The sequence below is a fragment of the Erpetoichthys calabaricus genome, chromosome 1, assembly GCF_900747795.2.
Source record: "Erpetoichthys calabaricus chromosome 1, fErpCal1.3, whole genome shotgun sequence".
In the NCBI taxonomy this organism is placed as follows: domain Eukaryota; kingdom Metazoa; phylum Chordata; class Cladistia; order Polypteriformes; family Polypteridae; genus Erpetoichthys; species Erpetoichthys calabaricus.
The window spans coordinates 30,367,926-30,380,247 of record NC_041394.2 but is presented as its reverse complement, the minus strand read 5'-3'; positions in this window follow the sequence as shown (position 1 = coordinate 30,380,247).

The window sequence follows — 12,322 nt, the reverse complement described above, 5'->3', positions numbered from 1 at the left end:
TAATTTATTAGAAGCTTAAGAACACATCTTAACCAGGGGTGCCAATAATTGTGGAGGGCACTTGTATATATATATATATATATATATATATATATATATATATATATATATATATATATATATATATATATTGAGCAGCCACTCAACCCGACACAGACAGACACAAGATGCTGTCACACATGTGCGAGTAGGAGACAGCTAAAGGGTCTGTGTAATGGTAATAAAACATCTGACCGGGGGGCGGCGGAGTGCGCTGACTGTCTTTCTCAGTTCCCTACAGACCTTTCCCGGGAAATCCTACAAGGTTCTGGCGCCTCAGAAGAAGTCACTTCCGAAGCCAGCCCCTTTGCTGACGTCACTTCTGGTTCCAGCCATTTTGATGACATCATTTCCTCTCCAGACCTTTAAAGCCTCCATCTTGGGCTACTATAGTCAGTTCTGTCTTGGACTCTGTGAGATGCACATCGTGCTTGTGATACAAAAAAACCCTTTTGCAGCTGGGAAAAACAATATACGGGTAGCTGTCCCAAACCTTTATAATGTCTTGGACTCATAATTATTACAATGCACACTTACAAAACTCATGCATTTCATTCCTTATTCTCTAATTCAGCACACAGCACCCTACACAATTCTCAAATCACCAACAATAACTCAGTCCTTTTCTTCTTCTCTATTCTTTCTTTCTCCTTTTCTGTCTTCTGCCGTCTCTTCTCCTCCCTTCACAAGCTCTGTTCTCCACCTCCCGACTCCAGCTTCCACAATGGAGTGATGCAGACGCTTTTATATTGTCCCCAGATGTGCTCCATGTGCTCCTTGATGATCTTCCTGCAGCACTTTCTGGTGTGGCAGAAGAGCTGAAGTCTATGGCTCCAGAATTGTCCAAGAGCTCTCTTGTGTCCCAGTGTAGGTATTGCCTCTCTCCTGGTCTTCTCATCCTCCAGGTGTCCTGGCTGGGCAAGAGCCCCAGCCGTCCACCACAATATATATAATGTTTGCAAAAGATTGCAAAATGTGATCAAAGGCACAACAGTTGATGATACAGACAGATTAAATGGTGGCATTTATACAAAATGGCAAGTAGTGGTGGATATGACATCATAACTGTGGGACCGGAAATGACTTCATCAACAAAAAAACCCCCAAAAAAACCAGAAGTGACGTCATCAGGATGCGTCTGGAAGTGACATCACTGGATGTGACATAGGCAGAAGTGACATCATCAAATGAAACCGGAAAGTGATGTCATTAAATGGCACCCGGAAGTGACGTCGTCAGCTGGAGTCAGAAGCGGAGATGATGTATGGAAAGCCGGTGAGCGCATTGTTTTATTATTATTTTTCTTCTTGAATTCTAACGGAAAAGGGATAGAGGTGTTAATACCCGTAACCATCCCTTTGTCTCGTGCACTTTCACTCACCTCTGGGCTTGTTGGCTGCCACCTATGCACTCATGTGTGACAGTACATATATATATATATATATTAGAACACTCTAGATGAGAAGAGGCCATTCTGCCCAACTAAGCTCGCCAGTTTTATCCACTTGTTTCTTCCAAAAAACATCAAGTTGAGTTGTGAAAGTCCCTAAAGTCTTACTGTCTACCACAGTACTTGGTAGCTTATTCCAAGTGTCTATCGTTCTTTGTGTAAAGAAAAACTTACCTTATGTTTGTGCGAAATTTACCCTTAACAAGTTTCCAACTGTGTCCCCATGTTCTTGATGAACTCATTTTAAAGCCACAGTCTCGATCCACTGCACTAATTCCCTTCATAATTTTAAACACTTCAGTCATGTCTCATCTTAATCTTCTTTTGCTTAAACTGTAAAGGCTCAGCTCTTTTAATCTTTCCTCATAACTCAACCCCTGTAGCCCTGGAATCAGCCTCGTCGCTCTTCTCTGGACCTTTTCTAGAGCTGCTATGTCCTTTTTGTAGCCTGGAGACCCAAACTGCACACAGGACTCCAGATGAGGCCTCACCGGTGTGTTATAAAGGTTGAGCAGAACCTCCTGTGACTTGTACTCCACACATCAAGGCGCTATATAACCTGATGTTCTGTTAGCCTTCTTAATGGCTTCTGAACACTGTCTGGAAGTCGATAGCTTAGAGTCCACTATGACTCCTAAATCCTTCTCATAAGTTGTACTCTTGATTTTCTGACTGCCCATTGTGTTTTCAAACCTCACATTTTTACTTCCTATGTGTAATACTTTACATTTGCTGACATTAAATTTCATTTGCCACAAATCTGCCCAAGCCTGTATGCTATCCAAGTCCTTCTGTACTGATAGAACGGATTCCAAATTATCTCCTAATCCACCTCTCTTGGTATCATCTGCAAACTTAACTAGCTTGTTACTTATATTCCTATCTAAATCATTTATATATATTAAAAATATCAGAGGCCCTAGCACTGACCCCTGAGGTGAGATTCTTTGCACCATCACCCTCTGCTTCCTGTGTCTGAGCCAATTCTGCACCCATCTAAAAACATCACCCTGAACTCCCACTTCTTTTAGTTTGATGCCCTCCCTCTCATGTGGCACCTTATCAAATGCTTTCTGAAAGTCCAGATAAATAATATCATAAGATCCACTTTGATTGTATCCTTTTGTTGCCTTCTCATAGAATTCCAGCATGTTAGTAAAACACGACCTCCCTCTTCTGAACCCATGCTGACTGTTCAGTTATAACTCCTGTCCTTTCCAGGTGTTGCTCAATCTTATCCTTAATAATTCCTTCCATTAATTTTCCTGTGATGCATGTTAAGCTTACTGGCCTATAGTTGCTTGGATCTGCCATGTCACCCTTTTTATTTAATGGGATGATATTTGCCATTTTCCAGTCCTTCGGAATCTCTCCAGTGTGCAATGACTTCCTAAAAATATGTGTCAAGGGTTTATATATGTACTCACTAGAACTCAATATTATCTGATCCTGGTGATTTGTTTGATTTCAGCTTATTTAATCTGAACAGCACTTCTCTCTCTACAATTTCCAAATCCCTCAGTACCTCCTTAGTAGTCCCTGTTACCTCTGGGAGGTTATCCACTTGCTCACTTGTAAACACCTCAGAAAAATGTAAGTTTAGGGCATCCGCTATTTCATTGTCTGTATCTTTTAATTCCCCTTTACTATTTCTGATGCACTTCACCTCCTCCTTGACTGTTCTTTTACTACTAAAATACTGAAATAATCTCTTATGGTCGTCTTTTGCCTTATCTGCTATATTCCTCTCCAACTGTCTTTTAGCCTCCCTGATATCCTTCTTAATGGTTGCCCTCATGTTCTCATACGCTCTACAATTCACTTTGCAGTCATTAGTCTTATATGCCTTATAAAGCAGTTTTTTCCTTTGCAACTTCTTTATTAAATCTTTATTAATCCACTGTGGAGTTTTTAAAAATTTCCTATTAATTCCAATTTTAGGTATGTATCCGTCCTACAGGGCGGCACGGTGGCGCTGCTGCCTCGCAGTTGGGAGATCTGGGGACCTGGGTTCGATTCCCGGGTCCTCCCTGCGTGGAGTTTGCATGTTCTCCCCGTGTCTGCGTGGGTTTCCTCCGGGCGCTCCGGTTTACTCCCACATTCCAAAGACATGCAGGTTAGGTGGATTGGCGATTCTAAATTGGCCCTAGTGTGTGCTTGGTGTGTGGGTGTGTTTGTGTGTGTCCTGCGGTGGGTTGGCACCCTGCCCAGGATTGTTTCCTGCCCTGTGTTGGCTGGGATTGGCTCCAGCAGACCCCCGTGACCCTGTGTTCGGATTCAGCGGGTTGGAACATGGATGGATGGATCTGTCCTACATTACATGTGACACATTTTTAAATCTGTTCCACTGCTTCTCGACTGTCTCCACACTTAAGAGCTTATCCCAGTGTTCCTGTTTAGATTTTGCTACATCTGCTCAAATTTTGCCCTACCAAAGTTCAACTTAACAATTTTAGTCTTTACATCTGCACTCTAACAAAATACTGAGAATTGTATTATGTTATGGTCACTTGACCCTAGTGGTTCAATCACCTCTACAACCTCAATTCTAATCTGATTTTTACAAAATACTAAATCCAGACAGGCTTCACCCCTTGTTGGTCCTTTACAATGCTGTGTTAGATAACAGTCACTGATTACTTCTAAAAACTCCTGCTCTTGTGCTCCTCCATCTGCAAGGTTATGCCAGTTAATATTTGGATAATTATACTTTATATATATATATATATAGTCAAAGAATTGCAAGAAAAGGGTGCAAGTGTTTGGAGTATCAGCTGAATAGCTCTATTTAATGACAGAAAAATTGTATTGAGGCACTTGTTAACAGAAACGCTATCGAGAGCTCTGACATTAGTGAGTCCAAAAGTGACAGCCTCCCTCTATAGGTTGTCTTGTTGAATTAATTCTAATCTGGAGAGGGTGGGGCTTGGAAGATGTGTTCGGGTACAGGGTTAGGCATCATCTCCCTGGTCTGAGCTGGGGAGAAAACAGAAAATATGGCTGTGACAACACCTCCTCTTGCTTTGGCACTGTATTTTTCCTTAGTTCCCAGGTGGTACTGATGCATGCATGCATCACAATATATATATATATATATATATATATATATATATATATATATATATATATATACTAGCAAAATACCCGCGCTTCGCAGCGGAGAAGTAGTGTGTTAAAGAGGTTATGTAAACATATATATACATAAACATATATACATATATATATATACATATACACATCCACATATATATATACATATATCAACATATATATACACATACAGACACATATATACATATACTTATTTGTATATCTACATATATATACACATATATACATATTTGTATATCTACATATATATACACATATATACATATAAACACATATCTATCTACATACATACACATATATCTATCTATCTATATATATATATATATATACACACATACATATCTATCTATCTATATATACATATCTATCTATCTATATATATATATACACATACATACATACATACATATCTATCTATATATACACATACATACATACATACATACATATCTATCTATATATACACATACATACATACATATCTATCTATATATACACATACATACATACATACATACATACATATCTATCTATATATACACATACATACATACATACATACATATCTATCTATATATACACATACATACATACATATCTATCTATATATACACATACATACATACATACATACATATCTATCTATATATACACATACATATCTATCTATATATACACATACATACATACATACATACATATCTATCTATATATACACATACATATCTATCTATATATACACATACATACATACATACACACACACATATATATATATATATATATATATATATATATATATATATATATATATATATATATATATATATATAGCTGATTACCCAGTGGATTCGCTCACTGAGTGCAAGAGAAAAAAATAAAATGTATGTATAAAATAAGTTTAATTGCCAAATTTATTTTTCCACAAATAAAGGGCACTTACAATAACATAGAAATCAATATAAACAACATTAACATCATTATCATATGAGAATATGAAGTAATATATAAGAAGCACATTGCATATAAATATAAATTATTAAACAGTAAAATGTTCTTCTATAATACGCTACTGTGGCTATTCGTTTGTCTGTCCAGGATTTTAAATCACCTGTAGCTCGCAAACCGTTTCACCTATTGACTTGAAATTTGGTACACATATACTACGTCACGTCTACTATTCGCTTTCCCACACATATGAACATATATATATATATATATATATATACTAGCAAAATACCCGCGCTTCGCAGCGGAGAAGTAGTGTGTTAAAGAGGTTATGAAAAAAAAAGGAAACATTTTAAAAATAACGTAACATGATTGTCAATGTAATTGTGTTGTCATTGTTATAACTGTTGCTGTCTTTTATATATATATATATATTATATATATAATATACACACACACATAAACATTTATATACATATACATATATATACATATCTACATATACACATCTACATATATATACACACATACATAAACACACACATAAGACTTACTGACTGAAACGGGCTTTCATTGACAATCATGTTACGTTATTTTTAAAATGTTTCCTTTTTTTTTCATAACCTCTTTAACACAGTACTTCTCCGCTGCGAAGCGCGGGTATTTTGCTAGTATATATATATATATATACAGTGGTGTGAAAAACTATTTGCCCCCTTCCTGATTTCTTATTCTTTTGCATGTTTGTCACACAAAATGTTTCTGATCATCAAACACATTTAACCATTAGTCAAATATAACACAAGTAAACACAAAATGCAGTTTTTAAATGATGGTGTTTATTATTTAGGGAGAAAAAAAATCCAAACCTACATGGCCCTGTGTGAAAAAGTAATTGCCCCCTTGTTAAAAAATAACCTAACTGTGGTGTATCACACCTGAGTTCAATTTCCGTAGCCACCCCCAGGCCTGATTACTGCCACACCTGTTTCAATCAAGAAATCACTTAAATAGGAGCTGCCTGACACAGAGAAGTAGACCAAAAGCACCTCAAAAGCTAGACATCATGCCAAGATCCAAAGAAATTCAGGAACAAATGAGAACAGAAGTAATTGAGATCTATCAGTCTGGTAAAGGTTATAAAGCCATTTCTAAAGCTTTGGGACTCCAGCGAACCACAGTGAGAGCCATTATCCACAAATGGCAAAAACATGGAACAGTGGTGAACCTTCCCAGGAGTGACTGGCCGACCAAAATTACCCCAAGAGCGCAGAGACGACTCATCCGAGAGGTCACAAAAGACCCCAGGACAAAGTCTAAAGAACTGCAGGCCTCACTTGCCTCAATTAAGGTCAGTGTTCACGACTCCACCATAAGAAAGAGACTGGGCAAAAACGGCCTGCATGGCAGATTTCCAAGACGCAAACCACTGTTAAGCAAAAAGAACATTAGGGCTCATCTCAATTTTGCTAAGAAACATCTCAATGATTGCCAAGACTTTTGGGAAAATACCTTGTGGACTGATGAGTCAAAAGTTGAACTTTTTGGAAGGCAAATGTCCCGTTACATCTGGCGTAAAAGGAACACAGCATTTCAGAAAAAGAACATCATACCAACAGTAAAATATGGTGGTGGTAGTGTGATGGTCTGGGGTTGTTTTGCTGCTTCAGGACCTGGAAGGCTTGCTGTGATAGATGGAACCATGAATTCTACTGTCTACCAAAAAATCCTGAAGGAGAATGTCCGGCCATCTGTTTGTCAACTCAAGCTGAAGCGATCTTGGGTGCTGCAACAGGACAATGACCCAAAATTCACCAGCAAATCCACCTCTGAATGGCTGAAGAAAAACAAAATGAAGACTTTGGAGTGGCCTAGTCAAAGTCCTGACCTGAATCCAATTGAGATGCTATGGCATGACCTTAAAAAGGCGGTTCATGCTAGAAAACCCTCAAATAAAGCTGAATTACAACAATTTTGCAAAGATGAGTGGGCCAAAATTCCTCCAGAGTGCTGTAAAAGACTCATTGCAAGTTATCGCAAATGCTTGATTGCAGTTATTGCTGCTAAGGGTGGCCCAACCAGTTATTAGGTTCAGGGGGCAATTACTTTTTCACACAGGGCCATGTAGGTTTGGATTTTTTTTTCTCCCTAAATAATAAAAACCACCATTTACAAACTGCATTTTGTGTTTACTTGTGTTATATTTGACTAATGGTTAAATGTGTTTGATGATCAGAAACATTTTGTGTGACAAACATGCAAAAGAATAAGAAATCAGGAAGGGGGCAAATAGTTTTTCACACCACTGTACATGAAGTTTTAATAACACAGAAATCAATATAAACATTAACATCATTATCATATGAGAATATGAAGTAATATATAAGAAGCACATTTCATATAAATATAAATTATTAAACAGTAAAATCTTCTTCTGTAATTTGCTACCGTGGCAATTTGTGTGTCTGTCCAGGATTTTAAATGACCTGTAGCTCGCAAACCGTTTCATCTATACACTTGAAATGTGGTACACATATAGTACGTCACGTCTACTATCCGCTTTATGGGTGATGATCGTTTTACTCTTTTTATCTTTATTTTATTTTATTGTAGAATCAACTCCTATCTGCGCACAGCAGGGCAGCCGTGGGCGGATGCGTATGGTGTATTCACTCCATGTTATCGTGCATTGCGCTGTCAGTGGTATTTTGATAAAAGAATTTGAACAACATATAAGAAGCGTATAAATTATTAAACAGTAAAACATTAAAATTTAAGAAGTAAAGTTACATTAAGTACTACTGCAGTGCCTTCGGGTATACCTCATTTTTTGTTTGCCCATTACATGCTGAAATGTATAAATTTTTTGGTGCACCTACCCGAGAACACGCGACATATAACAGAGCGTGGGAGAAGCATGGATTTTAAACACGCGTTGAGTTCATCTGCTGGTCTCCCTCGTGGAATAACTGGTAATGTTTGACTAAAATGTACAGCGAGTAAAACGACATTACCTCCTATTTTTATTTTTACGATCTCTGATATCTTGCTTTTTTCGGTTCAAGGCTTCATAAGCTCTTTTATGTTGTATGGTGTACTTATCCCAAACCATCATCTTTGAATGTTGCAAGACTTTCGCCTTGTATGTAGATCGGGGTAATTACATTCATTGCATTCCTAGTCTGAATCACAATGTGATTGTATGGGTGGTTACCTGGCACTGTAGGGTTGCCACCCGTCCTTTAAAATACGGAATCGTGCCGCGTTTGAGAATGAAATTGCGCGTCCCGTTTTGAATCAATACTGTACGGGATTTATCCCGTATTTTTTTTATCATTTTTTTTTTAAAGCAGCGTCTCATGCAAATCATCCCACACGCATTTTATGAAGATGCCTCCTTTCCTAGTTTTGATTGGGTAATACTTGATGTCATCGTTAGTTTGATTGGTGTTTTTAACTGTCCAGTGAGGAGGGCGTGTCTTTTAAGTACAGTCTGCAAAGTGTTGGCACTGAGATGTGGCGTCAGCGCCATACTTGAAGCCCCTAACGTTGCGGTCAGCAAGTCGGCTAACATCCGCCATGTGCCGTCTTTCAGTTGCGAGAAGCAGATCATAGAATGGTTGAAACTGTTGCCCCTAACGTTGCGCCACGGCGTGTGGTTCGTTTATACCTCGTGTCTTCTCATTAAACTTTTATCTCGCGAATATGTTATTGCAATCCGCAGCGGGAGCGTTTCTATAAAGTTAATTTAAACTTACGTTTTACACCGTGCTTTGTTTCCCTTATGAACATGCTTGTATGCTTAACTCGCTCCGTTCTCAATTGTTTAATAAATTTTTTGGTCTTCGCTGTTTGCAGCTGTTCCTCCATTTCCCCCTACTTCGTTGTTTTATCTCGCGAATATGTTATTGCAATCCTTAACGGGAGCGTTTCAATAAACTGATTGAAAATAGTTTTGCATTTACCTTTTTAGTAAAAGGCGAGCTTTTAAGCCTGAGAAATCACCGCGTAAATGCAGACGTTTAATTGGACATGTGTTAATATGTATGGTTACACAGTATTAAAAGACAGTGAACAACGTCAGTTACCTTTGTTCCCGCGTTTGATAAAAGGTGAGCTTTTAAGCCTGAGAAATCACCCCGTAAATGCACACGTTTAATTGCACATGTGTTAATATGTATGCTTACACAGTATTAAAAGACAGTCAAAAATTAACGTCATTTACCTTCGTTCCCGCGTGTGACTCGTGCTGTAAATCTCTTCCTTGTTTTTAGTTCACGTGATTACGTAGGAGGCGTGATGACGCGATACGTGACTCCGCCTCCTCCATTACAGTGTATGGACAAAAAATATGTTCCAGTTTTGACCATTACGCTTTGAATTTCGAAATGAAACCTGCCTAACTTTTGTAAGTAAACTGTAAGGAATGAGCCTGCCAAATTTCAGCCTTCCACCTACATGGGAAGTTGGAGAATTAGTGATGAGTCAGTCAGTGAGTGAGTGAGTGAGTCAGTCAGTGAGGACTTTGCCTTTTATTATTATAGATATATATATATATATATATATATATATATATATATATATATATATATATATATATATATATATATATATACACACATACACATATATACATAGTGCGTTGCAACACGGGCTGCGATTGTTACATGGGAGGGAGAGGACAAATCACAGCTTCCCGCTTTCTAATCGGGCTTGTGATTGCTGCTTTGACGGATGCCCAGATCCCACAGTATTTCCCCTTAGGAGAGGCGTTAGGCAAGTGTAATTGAATAGCGGTGCTGCAAGTTATTGCTCTTTTTATCTTTATTTTATTTTATTGTAGAGTCAACTCACAGCTGCGCGCACCAGTGCGTGTGTGGCGGATGCGTACGGCTGACGTTTTCATTGTCTACCACCTCCGCTAATCATTCTTGAGGCAGATTGAAGACTTAAGTGCCAGCTTAACTGAAAAATTAAAGAAAACATACTAAGTTTTAAAACAAATCAGTTTTAACGGGAAAAGATGCCGACGAAAGAAGAGAAGCAGCGGGACGCTAGGGTGAAGAGCTGCTCATTAAGCAGCAAGCTCATCAACCTCTGAGCAAACGAATGGTAAACGTACAGAGAAAGAGGATAAATACTATGAATGGTCATGTCAAGTATATTCACTCCACGTTATCGTGCAGTGCACTGTTACTGGTATTTTGATAAAAGAATCTGAATAACATATAAGAAGCGTATAAATTATTAAACAGTAAAACATTAACATTTAAGAAGTAAAGATACATTGAGTACTACCGTAGTGCTTTCGGGTATAGTACATTTTTTGTTTGCCCATTACATGCATAAATGTATACATTTTTTGGTGTACCTACCCAAGAACACGCGACATGACCCGGCAGTTAAAAATTTATCGCTCCAGCAATTTTAACTCTGTTACAAAGTCATCTAACATGGTATTGCAAACGGCAGCAGGAGCGTTTCTATAAACTCAATTTAAACTTACTGTTTACACCGTGCTTTGAAGATGCATAGTATGCGACACGTGTTTCGCCGTAATTGTGGGCTCATTAGGAGTACACAGTCACTGCACTCCCTTACTGGAATCGATCCTCGGACGTAGAGGCGAAGCCCCTAACGTTGTGCTACGGCGTGTGGTTCGTTCATTTGACAGCATGTAGATCGGGGTAATTACATTGCAGGCATTCGTAGTCTGATTCACAATCTGATTGTATGGGTGGTTACCTACCAGGTAATGCTTGTGGTTGGTGAGCAAGTCGGCTAACTTCTGCCACGGTGCCCTCTTTCAGTTGCGAGAAGCAGATCATACAATGGTTGAAATAGTTTAATATATATAGCAAAATCACCGCGCTTCGCAGGGGCGAATATGGTATTGCAAACGGCAGCGTTTCTATAAACTTAATTTGAAGTTACGGTTTATACCGTGCTTTGTTTCATATTCTTTTCCTACTTTATCAATTGTGTAATGTGTTTTTTGAACAGGTTTGATTCATGGAAGTGATCACTCCTGCTGCGTTCAGTCACTTCACGTGAGCCGCTCTCTTGTGTGATGTTGCGATGTCCACGGGTTTATTTAATGTTAGCTAAGACCCGGCAGTTAAAAGTTTCTCGCTACAGCAATTTTAACTCTGTTACAAAGTGATGCAAACTCTCGTTTATACCTCGTGTCTTCTCATTAAACTTGTATCTCGCGAATATGGCATTGCAAACGGCAGCGGGAGCGTTTCTATAAAGTTAATTTAAGGTTAGGTTTATACCGTGCTTTTTTATACCTCGTGTCTTCTCATTAAACTTGTATCTTGCGAATATGGTATTGCAAACGGCAGCGGGAGCGTTTCTATAAAGTAAATTTACACTTACGGTTTACACCGTGCTTTTTTATACCTCGTGTCTTATGAAGATGCTTGTATGCGTCACTCACTCGCTTCTTATTGTTTCGCTGCCTTGTCAATTGTGTAATGAGTGTTTTCTTCAGCGCTCTTTGGGGCTCCTCCTTCTTTTCTACGTACTGAGTTCACAGTCAGTTCACGTGATTACGTGGGAGGCGTCATGACGCGACACGCAACTCAGTCTCCTACGGCCATCTTGCTGCCTTCCATTACAGTATATGGACAAAAAAGAGGTTCCAGTTATGACCATTACGCGTATAATTTTGAAATGAAACCTGCCTAACTTTTGTAAGTAAGCTGTAAGGAATGAGCCTGCCAAATTTCAGCCTTCCACCTACACGGGAAGTTGGACAATTAGTGATGA